The sequence below is a fragment of the Pongo abelii genome, chromosome 7 (genome assembly GCF_028885655.2).
Source record: "Pongo abelii isolate AG06213 chromosome 7, NHGRI_mPonAbe1-v2.0_pri, whole genome shotgun sequence".
In the NCBI taxonomy this organism is placed as follows: domain Eukaryota; kingdom Metazoa; phylum Chordata; class Mammalia; order Primates; family Hominidae; genus Pongo; species Pongo abelii.
The window spans coordinates 92,015,001-92,028,932 of record NC_071992.2 but is presented as its reverse complement, the minus strand read 5'-3'; the positions used below and the strand labels follow the sequence as shown (position 1 = coordinate 92,028,932).

Sequence of the window (13,932 nt, the reverse complement as noted above, 5' to 3'; positions counted from 1 at the left end):
TAGAAATAATGATAGAGTTAGACATTTTAATTCATAGCATAAAAGACATTTAAGGCTGGGCGCGGTGGCTCACGCCTGTAATCCCAGCACTTTGAGAGGCCAAGGCGGGCGGATCACCTGAGGTCAGGAGTTCCAGACTAGCCTGACCAACATGGAGAAACCACGTCTCTACTAAAAATACAAAAATTAGCCGAGCATGGTTGCAGGCGCCTGTAATCCCAACTACTCAGGAGGCTGAGGCAGGAGAATTGCTTGAACCCAGGAGGCGGAGGTTGCAGTGAGCCGAGATCATGCCACTGCACTCCAGCCTGGGTGACAAGAGCAAGACTCTGAGTCAAAAAAAAAAAAAAAAGACATTTAAATTAACACACATGCACTCACAGCTCAGTCACAGCTCCCTAGGTGGCAAGAGCCATATCTGGCTAGGAGCTCCTAAGATGAAAACAACCTTCTTGTGCCCTCAAGGAGCTTGAATCTGGAGAAGGAGACAAAACAACCACCCACTATTATGAGAAGTGATATGCAGGTAATAGGAGCCAAATATTCTTGAGGCAAAAGAACCCAGAACAATCAACTTCGTGGGAGAGGGAAGAATCAGTGCAATATGTATCTTATCCTCTATTATGACATTTAAAAAAATGTTCTATCTAGGAGAAACAGTTTATAGACAAATGACAAAATAAGGACAATGATCATCTTTTAAAACCTTCCATTCAACCTATATAAATAGCAAAATATGATACAAATAAATAAAGCAATGCTGAATTGGGAATCAGAAGCTTGGGTTGCACTATGAATTAGCTTTGTGACTTTGAGTCATGAAACTACAGGGAGCCTCCGCTTCCTCAGCTGTAAAATGAGGGGGTGGACCTAGGTGAGTTTTAAGGATTCTTTTGGCGTTCCCGTTATCTGAACATCTGCAATTATTTTTGTCAAATTAAACACCTGTTGTTTATAAGCTATGCATTGTATGGTGTTTTGTTATAGCAGCCCAAACAGAGTAAGACAGTGAGCTTATATTTACAACCTTCCTTTTTCACATTCCCTTTCACATTATTAGCCTTCTGGTCCTTTATATTTGCGTAACTCTTAATACTTTTCAAAGTATGTTCATATTCATTATCTCAAGTCTTCTGAGTAACTTCTCCACATTCTAACCATACTGAAAATAATTTCCCTCACTCTCTTGCTAGACCTACCTCTTATAACCTTATTCATTCTTATTTCATATTACTCTGCTTTATGCTTAACTCTTTTCCCCTTTCCTTTCTTCTAAAGGGACTAAATACATCATTTTCTACCTCCTTTCCACCCTCTTTCTCCATTACTGGTTATTCTAAATCACTGAAGTGAATTTGTTTTTGACTTAGTGCTTAAAGCTGAAACCTCAAAGAACAGAAGCACAAAGGTGACCCTGGATACTACTACTGTCAGTTTGATTTAGAGACCGTCTTTCTAAGATGGTTTCTTCAAAAATACAATGGCCCTAAGAAGCTCTGAAGTTAGGAGCTTGAATGAGGGGAAAGGAGGTTTGTCTGTGCAGGCAGGATGCTAGAGAGGCACCAGTCCCTCACTTGAATACATGGTCAGATTAGTGGCGTGGGTTTCAGGGATGGCATTAAATACACTAATGCCAAAGAGAGTGGCTCCATCTTTCAAGATGTACTTTAGGTATACATCAAACTATATTTTTCTAATTTTCTTTCAGCATTCTTAAGGAACAGCATTTGTTTTTCAAAAGTATTAGTAATCTAGTGGGAGTTATAGACCTTCTTCGTATAAAACTGTACATATGAATAATTTTGTAGACAATTACAAGAAGCCATGGAATTCCTGGGTCCATGGGTCTCAGGTTAATGAGCTTTGCACAAATAGCCTAGATAAGCTCTTTTGTGGATGTTACATAACTCTAAGAAAAGTAATCTCCATTCTCTTTTATCACATTGATGTAAAACTTTTTCATTTACCAGAAAACCAAGGATTAAGTCATCTAATTGGAACAGTCACAATGTTTTAGCTTCTTTTTCATTTCTAATAATTATTAATGAGAATGTTGGCAGGGCAGGGTGGTATACACCTGTAATCCCAGCTGCTCAGGAGGCTGAGGTGACAGATCACTTGTGCCCAGGAGTTCAAGGCTGCAGTGAGCCATGACTGCACCACTGCACTCCAGCCTGGGTGATAGTGTGAGACTCTGTCTCTAAAATCTTTTTTTTAAATAAAAAAAGACAATGTTACGGAAGCATAGCATGATGAAGGTTATTGTCAAACTACATGGACCTGTCTACATGAAGACAAATTAGCTGATCATTAATATAAAAGCAAAAACAACTCCTCTTTTAAAGAAAAAAACAAAGATTGCATTTTTTTCTGTAATATAAAGTCCAAAAGGAAGTTAATTTTTTAAACTGAAATAATCAAATGCTTTGGAATCATATGCTTACACATTCCCAAGAAATGTTATTCTAGGAGCCTAGAAGTGCTAATGGGCCTCTCCAAACACTTAACTCTTACAGAGAACACAGATTATTAAATATACAATGAATAACAACAGACAAATGTAACCTAGAGCATGTAGATTACCAGGAGAACATCCATTGTTTCTGTATTCTGGCTAGTTTCCGGCATAATCTTGAGAATTTCAGTTCTAGACAAAAAATATTTTCAAAAAGGCATAAAAGTTCCAGTATGCAAAGCAACTTCATAAAACGTAATATGTATTCTTCAAAAAGTAGGAAAAATTTTGATTTGAAAACCAAACTTAAGAGGAAGAAGAGATTTTAATCTTTCAGCTTGGTTTTTAAATAAAGTTGATTTCCAGACATCCTTTTTAATTCTCCAAAAATCTCAACCACAAATTTTATCACCTAAATACCTAAGAGAAATATGAAAACAATGAAGGATGATGATATTTTTGGCTCACTAACTTTTGTAAAGTTCTTTTTCTTCTTATAATAAACTTGTGAATATTCTCAATAAAAGAAAATTCTTATGAGATTGTACCGGGGAAAAAGGTGCCTTTAGAAAAGTTTAGTAAAATCCAGAAGTAGAACAGATTGAAAACTAACAGTGTTTATTTCAGATCATTTGCTAACAAACAGAGAGTTCTTCCCTCTCTCCCAATAAATCCCAAAGTCAAGATTTCCTTACAAAATGCAAAAGCATGTTAAAAAGATTATAAAGAAACAAATTTTTAGAATTTTTACTTTTATGCATATGTATATGATATTAGTAGCATTAAAGATCCTGAGAAAGGCCATGAAGCAATTTAAAAATTGAGGCTTTTAAATATCACGATAGTATATAATTCTTGCCTCACAGCTGCCATCACTATCTTAAACATTCATAATAATAGTTACCATTTGCAAATATGTTAATAAAGCTTAACTAGCTCTTGAGAAAATTAATCTAGTTGAATGCCATCAAATACATTTTTTTAAAAAACTATAAAACAACAAATTTTGCCTGCAATTGTAAATTACATAATATGTTAGACAGAAAAACTCATTCACTGTGTACCACGAATTCATTTTTTTCCTTACAATCTTTATGGAACCTAAAAATATAACTCTTTCCTTTCTTTAACTCATTGAAGTTAAAAGATGGAGATAAATGCTTAAAAACTACAGATTTTTGAGGGTACCTAAGAAATAAATATTTATGACTATTAGTTAACATGGATAAAAAGTAAAAAATCAATATTCATTTTCTGAAAAGCATATTTTCTGTTTCTTAAATTTGGCTTAATAATACCTAATGCTACTTACTGTATGAGAAATTTAAAACCTAAGTTTGTCAAATATACTTGTACTGAAATCCAACTAAAAGAAATAATGCCTGTTCTTTATTAGACAATATGTACAGAACTCAGAGTTCCACTGCTAAGGTTGAGAGTGCACAACTCAACTCATTACAAGTCTAAAAGTTTCATGAGTTTCACCCCAGGTATCACAAGCTAAAATTCCAGGCCTCTGTGTCATTCCCTGAAACATCTGCAACAGAATTTAAAATTCTTGATAAATGAGGTAAGCAAAAGCATTTACTTAATTAGATTTTTAAAGCATATTTATTAACTCATGAAGTAAATCAATGAAAAGTTTTATACTAAAAAGCAATGTACAAACATACAATACAACTTAATCTTTCATTTAGAAGTTGATGCCCTAGATGTTTTTTACTTACTGCAATTGTAAACATGATTTTCTTAATATTGGCTCAATTAAATACAAGCTCATGCTAAAAATAATTAACTCATAAAATTAAACTATTTTAAAGCAATTGAGATAGGTGTGTTCTTGACCTTGATGGGGTTTTCTGTTTCTTATAATCTACAAGGAATCCAAAATACAATCTATAACTTTTCTTTTTTTTTTTTTTTTTGAGACAGAGTTTCGCTCTTGTTGCCCAGGCTGGAGTGCAATGGCGGGATCTCAGCTCACAGCAACTTCTGCCTCCCGGGGGTTCAAGCCATTCTCCTGCCTCAGCCTCCGGAGTAGCTAGGATTACAGGCATGTGCCACCATGCCCGGCCACAATCTATAACTTTGTATACATATGTATAAACTAATAACCTAATGCATAGAAGCATCTGATTGTATGTTTATCTGGAGTAATCTGTTTTGGTGTCTTTCCTGCCAAACCACTTCTGGTGTTTCAAGCAGGGCAATGACAGCATACACCTTCTTGTTATTATTTATGTACAGAAGGCCAAACCAAATGTCTGGGTGGGTCTCCAAACACATAAAATCAGTAGTTTTTTTTTCCATCCACAGGACCCAATTACATTTAAATAAACTAACTCCTAGTGAAGGATTGGCTCTAACAGAGAATACCACACAACCACAGACACTGAAATGAAATCACAGTCATAAGTACAGAAGCCACCAACATGCTGTTAAAAATAGTCTGTAGTACATCCTCATACACACATGGACAGTCAAATAATGCACATTAGTTACGAAAAGAAACTGCTCCTTTTCTTTCTATGAGGTGCATCCTTCGTGAAGATTTCCTAATTTTAAAAGTTTTCTGTCTCAGGCTAAATGTGTAAAAATGCCAGCAGGGGCCCTAAGGATTCCTCTCCTCACAGAGGCAGAAAAACTGTCATGTGGGGCTCTGACTTTAAATGGGTGGATCCTTTAGCTGATCCTGGAGTGGCAGAGACTGACAAATGTGGGAAAGTCCTTAGCTGTGAGATGAGGGTTTAGCTTGTGGGTTCTTGGTCAACGGAAAGGTTGCATTAAATGTAAATTACAGGACTGCTCTTTGGATATATACTGCTTCCCACCAGGTGAAAGTCAAGCAGAGCATCGCGCTCATTCAGAGATGGCCTGGTGGTAGCTTCTTAGCAAGGAGGGGAAGCGAGGCAGCCATGAGCAATTATTATCGCCATCTCTGAAGGACAGAAAGGAAGGAAGGAAACATTTTTACAGAGACCTATATTAAATTTCCTTTTTAAAGTGCCTCTATGTATTTCTCGTTCCAATTTATATGAAAAAAACATTAGTTTTAAAACTACAACAGAACTGGCAGTAAATATACCCACAACAATTGTTCTTTTATTAAATATTTATTGAAATAAATTCCTGTGCTTTCTCATTTTTCTTCTTCTGGTTCCAATATTTATTTACAGCTGATTATTAACATCTGCCAGTATAACGGTTTCATCCATACAGAAGCCGAAGGGTAAAAAAGTCACACACACGCTTCTAACGTGACCTGTAGTTAGACAGAAAACAGTTTTCCCAGTCACTGCTTGGCTTCCTGTCTGTGACCTCTGAAAAGCATTGGAGGCCAGGGTTAATGGCCTTTCCAATCTCTGTGATAAGAATTCATTTTGTTCTATTACCAGCAGTTATCTGAGGAGCCTGCTGCATCACTTCAGCAGGGTTCAATCAATGAGAGGACCTAATGAAGTAACCAGCTGTAGCTCTATTTCCCTGGCCAGCTCTATCAGACAAATAAGATCTATCAGTCACATCTTAAGGCTGATCCTAGACACAGCATCTTCACATGCTGAACTCGTATGCATATGAACTAATGATACCCCGCCATTTCTTTTAAAGCTTCCCTTTTGATACAGCTTTTCTAATGCTGAAAATGAAAGAAGTTCTGCGATGTTATTTTAAGAGGACAACAATGCAAGATTAAATAAGAATGAATTTGCAGAACAGTTAAAGAGTTTATAAGAATAACAAATGTTAAAATTATGTGGCATCCAAGCTTAGGCTCTTGACTTGGCAATTCTCAAATATTTACACTTTAGGTTGATATTTTTTAATCTTCAAAAAAATGGGGAAGGATGAAAAGTTACTATATTCAATTTTATCATATTTATTGATAGAAGTTTAATGATAGGACTTGCATTTTTGACTGGGTCTTCGGAATAAAAATACAATTATGCTGTATTTTTTACTTTTTGGTCAAATATCAATCAACGTAAGACCATAAGTTAACTCTGGGTTATTTTATATTATCAAATATCACTAATCACACAAATAGAGTTACTGTAAAATTCTATTATTTATACATTTTAATTTTTAAATTACTAATTTGATTCACCTTCCCAATCCAAAGGAGCATTTATTAATGGTATTTTTACACATGGAAATTTCAGAAGGGAAAACAAAGCCTAGCACCTTCAGTTAGTGGCCTCATAAAAGTATTAGACAGTCATTAGAAGTCCTATTCAAAATTAACCCTTTTGTGGAAAGGGTACTGATAATGGTTCTACAGTTTTTAGACTATTTCTCAGGGAAATTTTGAATGGTTCATAGGAACCCAAGAATAAAATATTCATATTTGCTGATATGATGAAAACTACAAGTACCTTCGTTTACTTTATTAGGTTAATCACAATGAATTTCATGTAATACAATTTGTATTATTTTAAATTGGCTGCTTTCTTTGTCAAACTGGAAAAAAGAAAACATGGCTGTGTGCTGCTATGCTGAAGGGATGATATCTAAGGGAAGCTACACAGATGAAAAGTATTTGCTAGCCTTGTGCTTGATAACCACATTCACACATGCAAAAATGCCCTGTTTCATTAGAAGACGATGGTTATTCAAGCAGTATTGCCAATATATTATGACATAAAAGTACCAAAGACTATATCCCAAATGTCTAGATTTTTAGGGGTATATAACACTGCTTCCTTTTTCAAATTGCAATCACAGAGATGTTTGAGTGATACGGGTATGATATCCAGATGGTCTTTTCATTCAAACCTTTGGAGATGTAAATGAAAGATTAAGGTGCACTAGATAAGAGGCTGGATGTAACAGAAAAAAAAAAACCCTGGTATTAAATGAAAATAAGGTGTGGTGTGTGTGTGTGTGAGAGAGAGAGAGAGAGACAGAGACAGAGAAAGATTCCTGGACCTCTAACCATCTAGGTAAGTGCAAAAAGGACTGAAATATCTTTGCTGAATATGTAAACAGATAAGAATATGCCTAGCAGGCATTTTGGGAACATCTGTCAATTTTTTATAGAACACAATGATTGTGGGCTATTGATTGCATTTAAACAAAGTTGTTGCAAAAAAATCAGCTAACAATTCGTGTAGAAAGGGCCAATCAATATTTAAATGACTCACTTTATTGATTTAAAATTAACTTTCAATTAAGAGATCCATAGGACTCTTAACTGCGACACTTATCCATTCAAGAGAAAATAAAGGTACATTTATCGATACACTTAAACAGCAGTGGCTGGTTTCCTATCGATTCAGTCATTTGCGCTGGGATTCGTTAGCGTCATCAGCCTTTAACTCGCTTACTAGGTCTTCACAGTGTACAATTCTGCAAGATGTAGGAATGCGCAAAACAACACAAAGAAAGGATAGAAATTTAAACAGAATTAAAAGATATAGGAAAAGGTAAGTCAACCTTACACTTTTATTTTCCTTTTAGTATTACAGAAGGAAGAATGTTTAGATAGATTATTTGGGTGACTATTAGAAAAATAGGGACTATTTTTCAAAGCAAGTGGTTTAGATATGGCACATTTTAAAACTGTGTAAACAAATGAAATCTTTGAACAATTGACTAGTAAAAGCTTTATTGGCTTCTATTGACTAACAAGAACACTAACTTGCATATACTGGTTATATCATAATCAATGGTAGATAAAAATAACAGTTTATGGAATTTTTTAAAGACAATAATTATATTTCCTATTGGAAATACTGTATATATGTGTTTAAGGCCGTATTTATTCAACAACATTGCAAGGGAACCACAAAAGGCTATGTTGTATTATTTTGATAATCTATGAGTTATTGTATTTTATAATTTATTTTTATCAGTGTTTTCATGAAGAATAAAACTAATACAGAAAATTAAACTATTATATAATATGGATGAATAAATAAAAACATACATAGGTAAGATTTATACATGTATTTCAAAATCATTACTATCCACTTATTTGTTGTGTCTTTGTTGCCACTAAAAGGGAACTCTGGATACAGAAGGAGGCATTGATTGTAAATCTTTAACTACAATTTCTAACATTATATCAGAAGAACAAAACTGAATGATCTCCATGGGGAATGGCATCTTAACAGGGCTGAGTCTCCAACAGCCTGATTGTAATGTGTGGCCAGTGTTACTCTTTTTCAGGAATTCAAAACTATAGGTGTTGCTTTTTGGTTTAAGATGGTAATGCCCCCAGCCTATGCTACATCTCTTATAGCCCAATTGTCTTGTCCTCATGTTCTTCACTATGCAGAGCTGTCTGTATGAGAAAGAAGCTATCCCAAACAGAAACCCCCTACTCATTTACTGACATGCAATTCCTGGTAGGAGAGAGAAAACTGCCAATCTAATTCTGCTTGTTCAGAGTCTATTTTTAATTATCTTTACATTTACTGTGAATCTTCATTCATTCATTATATCCACTATGGATACAAAAGATGTTTTCAGTAATTTAAAGGTTAGCCTTTAGTTTTTCTCTGTGCACCATCTTTGGTGGTTCTGCTATACCACTTGTGTTTTTGATTTGCTCTGAACTTGTAAGAAAAATTTGGAGTGGATGGGAGTAAAAAAATCACAGATTCAAATGTTCAGATAAAAGAAACCCCTCCTACAAAATTAGTTTAATCACATAATATTGGTGTAACAGAATTTGGAATATATTGTGATGATTACATTTACTAAAAAGTGCATGATGCCATTATTTCCAAGGAGAAATCAGATGATCATGCTAATTGAGTGATAGCAAGTGGCAAAGGATGCCTGTCACAGGCCTCTCTGATCTGCAGAGAGAGATGTGTAGTTCCCAGCCTAAACACTCAGGAGTAGTAACAATTGGCTTAAGCACTATTCAGTCCCAAAGTGAATCCCACATCTCAAATAGGGGATTCACTTTAATTTAACACTTCCTTATCACAGCAAAGAGGTGAAAAAGTCATCTTTATGAATTGGCTTGCAAGGACTGAAATAACAAAAACAAAAAAAATCAAAAACATTTTGGATTTTATCCCAGTACCTAAATTCTCTTTAAGAACTCTTGGGGACACTTGGAAATGACTATAGAAAAATTTATGTATTTTAAGATTCAAGCTATAAATCCATGTAACAAAAATAATTAAAAGCTTAGTTCTTTTAATCTCTTTAAAGTTATAAACTTCCAATTATATTATTAAAAAGAAAGTATAGAACTACCTAAAAATACCTGTTCATTGGACCTAACTAATGTATTGGCTCTGTCCGATAAAATAAATTATCATTACCTCAGCCAGATTTACACCTCTTAAAAAATTATTTGCTAATTTTTTTTCTGTGTCATTAATCCCATCTTATCTATAACCGAAAATAATTGAACCTACCATTCTCACAGCAGGCTTTGGAGAATGTTGACTACTTCAGTAAGAATGACACTGAGTCTACACCCATAGCTCACTGGTCAGATCTCAAGAATTTCATACGGCCATCTCATCCTTTCCCTGTGTTCACTCGTTATCATCTTAATAACATAAGACATCAAATGGTTTGGAGCTAGGAATCTTGTCTTTTGGATGATCATGCTACGTGTTATTTGAGTGGGATGTTGTAATTTAACAGTGATAGAAAAGGAGATCTGCCTGAAGATGATGAACCATGCTGAGTGAGTCATGAGAAAGTGCAGGCAACACATGCCTAAAAGGCAAACCCAGTGATTCCTATAAAGGATGCGAAATGAAGGTTATCTAATTTCTGAAATTCTCTTATCTTGCTTGATCGGCTTTTGTAGTGTTTATTTCAGGATCATTATTGTATTTTTTACAATAGATCAAAGACATGGTTGATAAGACTTGATTCTAGATAAATTTGTTACATTTCATATATCTTACAATATATGAAATCTCACAGCATGGCTAGTTTATTTAAACCTTTTTTTCCCCTAAAGGTGTACTTACACCGTAATTTCAGAAAGGTTTCATATCACTTTACCCAAATCATGGCTAAGATGGACACAAATAATTACAGGAATTAGTGCTACAGGGTGTAAAATTGTTCTTGTAGAAGAAGTGCATTCATTTCATTCTGGAATTCCCTGCTGAGACATGATGTGTGCACACTGTCTAAGGACACCATAATCCTCTGATGCTTATAAAAAATAGTAAAGTTGCATGTAATCTCTGACTACAAAAAAAAAAAGCCTAAGTGTCATTCACACCAAGGACAAATGCCAAGTATTCTCTGCTGAGCTCACTGATGATTCTTGTTCTGTAGAGAAAAAGCCAGAAATTATGAAAATCATTATTTTCAGCCTCAATGGAAGTAAATGTAATAGATTGAAACTTCATACCAAAAATTCAAAATAGCTGTATATCTTTAGTGCATACTAAATTAGGTAGTCCTTTATGATCTGATTTCTTTTAGATGTACTTTTCCCTTTATCCTTTACAACAACCTCATTTTTAATATTACAGCTAAAGTGAGTATCCCTTACTAAAGTCAGTGGCTATCTTCTGGAAAATGTGGAAACAAATTTGGTCATGCGCCATATGCCATTTGATTAACTGTGCAAAATGGAATAACAGTAAGCTACAGCACATAGAAGGTCACATGAGGGATTTTTAACTTCTTGTTCAACCACAGAAAATCAGGCAGCGTTAGGCATGAGGACTACTTTCTTACCCTTGTATGCCACTGATTAGTTCAGCCTTAGTAGAACAGAAATCCTTAATCTTCTCTTTTTAATATTGAAGAGGTAAACCCCTTTCACCTGCATGTGGAGGCTGCCTTTTCATCAAAGCTCAGGAGATTCCAGCAACAAAATCAATGTATGCATGTTCAGAGCAGTTTTCAGGGTTTTGTAAGACAAATCTCTCAAACGGGGGCTAGTTTAATGCTATTGAGCTGTGCTTCGATCTAACCCAGTGAGTGAACAACACAGCAACAGTTCACTTTCCAGGGCTCAGGCTATAGGAGGAGGGATACTTCTCCACAAATGCAGCTGTGGAATTTCGCCATGACCTCTCACCTCACTTAATCCGACTTTAAACCTTCCAGTGGATTGGTTAAATAAATAAATATTTAAAGGTAACCCCAAATCAACAAACATAATTAATTAATTTCTCTCTTCCATGTTAATAAACTACACTTGGGGAAGTTTCCACCTGATGGAGTGCTTTTCCAGGGGCAGGGAAAATTCTGCAAACTCAGGTTTCCTTTTTAAAGGCAATGTTTGAAAAGCCAGTGAAAATGATAATATATATGTATTTTTCTCTTTTCTTCAGTATATAGATTTGTCGATTGAGTCAAGAATAGTAATTTGTTTTAAATGGAAGTATTTATTTTTGGGTATTTATGGTACTCACTAAAAATGCTTTGATTCCTTAATAGTTTGTGCTTTCTATGTTTAAAAATATTCAATGACTACTTTGCTATTCAAATTCCTCTGTTACTAGAAATCATAAAGTCACTAAATATACATTGTCTTATATAGTTTTTAAACTAAAAATTAAAAGTATGATTGATTTTTGAAAAACTAAATTTTGGACATTGTGTTGCACTCAACTCTACAGTGGAAAAGCCTTGATTGTTTTCCTCACATTGCTTCCATTAGTGTCATAACTTCACAAATTACCTGATGTTAAATCAATCATGACTTTACACAGCTACAGCCTTCCTTTCACAAAATTATATTTTATTATGGCAGGAATAAGGCATTTGAATATTTTCTAATGTTTTGGAAACATCAAAAGGAAACCATCTCAGATTCTTTGTTGCATTTTAAGGTGAGTATTTCCTCAGACATTAAAAAGACTGATGGACTTAATGCAAAAATTCTAAGTCTGAATTATAATCAAATGTTACTGTAGGAGTATTTCAAAATCTGGGGCAAATCACTTTTGTATAATTACAATGTGAATATTAAATATTTAGCATCATTTATTTCTTCATACAAATGATATATACTTACTATCTTTTTATTGGTGTATTGTCAAAATGGGTTTTAATTTAAAATTAAAGGTAACATAGTAAGGCAAAAATATCCCTAGTGATGTTGAGTGTGTATCTGTGGCTTTCTTGTTTATTTGCCCTATTTATATTGACTTCAGGTTTAAAATTTGTGGCTTATATTAAATCAAATATTTCTCAAACTAAAAAGAACAAAAATGAGTGTGCAATCATTAGAGCTACTTTATACTTTTTAGAAGTAATTCAGCTGAGGATAGACACAAACACCAAACATTTTGATAACATTGACTACACTGTTCTTCACCACTCTTAGGAGGTTACATTTGATTCATGATTCACACTCTACCAAGAAAGACCTATTTAGAGTTTAATTAAGAATAATTAGTGCAAATAAACATTGTCAAAGAAGTTTAGTTACTTTCCTTAATTATATAAATGCAGTTTAAAAGGATAAATATTAAATTCCTGGCGATTTTACCTTTTAAAAATGTTAACACTAATTTTCAAACATCAAAAGACCTGCTACATATGCCACCCTACCCTCTTCGGTCCTACCACACACACACACACACACACACACACACACATGCACACACACAAATATTGATTTATATTCTTCCAAAAGAAAAGGCTGGATTTTTATTTCTGTACTAGACAGAGGAATTTCCCTTGCTCATAAATATTTTAGAGTAAATTTGCGTCTTTCCTGTTAAATGGATATTGCTTACTGTTGGTTGACAGCTCAAGTGTGCTGACAGGAATTAGTGAAAAATGGGCTATCATAGAAAATATCACACTTTTCTGTCTCAGAGCCACTAAAGGATACAAAAGACTTCTTTGGCCTTGCTCTGTGGTCTAGGACTTCAAGTCTAAATAAGTACCATTAGATATAAAGGATTTCTTATTATTTTCTCTTACGTAATAAGGGCATTGATATTCCAATATGAATGTAGAAATAAGTTTGTAGGGAATGTTTTCTCCTTCTAATATTTCTTTTGAAAAACATTATTGACTCTCAAAACAACAACTATTTGAAAGTGGATGTCCCTATGGTGTAAAAATAATTCTGAGGCCTAAATCTGATAATCTTGAATCCAAAGTACTGCAAAAGCCTTCTGTGTATACACAGTGATGCACTCTGTAACCATTCGGTTTAACTCCAAACTTTGTAAAGTCATATTTTCTAAGTCAAAGGCACATTTTGTACCATATCATATAGGGAATGCTCCAGTTAAACCATATTCCTTTAATGGCAGAACTTCAAATGGCATCTTGGGTTTCACAAAACCCTCTTTCTTTTCAGAAGTAACTAGCTAAGGCAGAGTTTGTATGGCAATTAAAAACCACTTGCTTGCAGAAGCTTGTAGGCATTATGTAATTTTTTTATTCTACAAGTACATATGCGTATTCTTGCCTCTAGCTTAAATACAGTGAATGTTGTAGTTGGTTGCACAGGAATTGTCTCAAGAACATTAAAGCAAGCCAAACATGATTGTATTCCAACTAAAATTGCTCTCTTT

The 13,932-nt window shown here is 34.3% G+C and overlaps 1 protein-coding gene and 1 long non-coding RNA gene across 11 annotated transcripts in view; one reads left to right on the top strand and one right to left on the bottom strand.

Moving 5' to 3' along the window:
• Window positions 1–13,932, bottom strand: part of ZFHX4 (zinc finger homeobox 4) — a 186,552-nt gene that overhangs the window by 49,927 nt on the left and 122,693 nt on the right. The window lies entirely within an intron of this gene.
• The window catches only part of LOC134761946 (uncharacterized), a 13,826-nt gene continuing 7,640 nt past the window's right edge, over window positions 7,747–13,932 (top strand). Inside the window, exon 1 of the long non-coding RNA XR_010141207.1 lies at window positions 7,747–7,878. This is a non-coding gene — a long non-coding RNA (uncharacterized LOC134761946). The remainder of the gene's footprint in view (window positions 7,879–13,932) is intronic.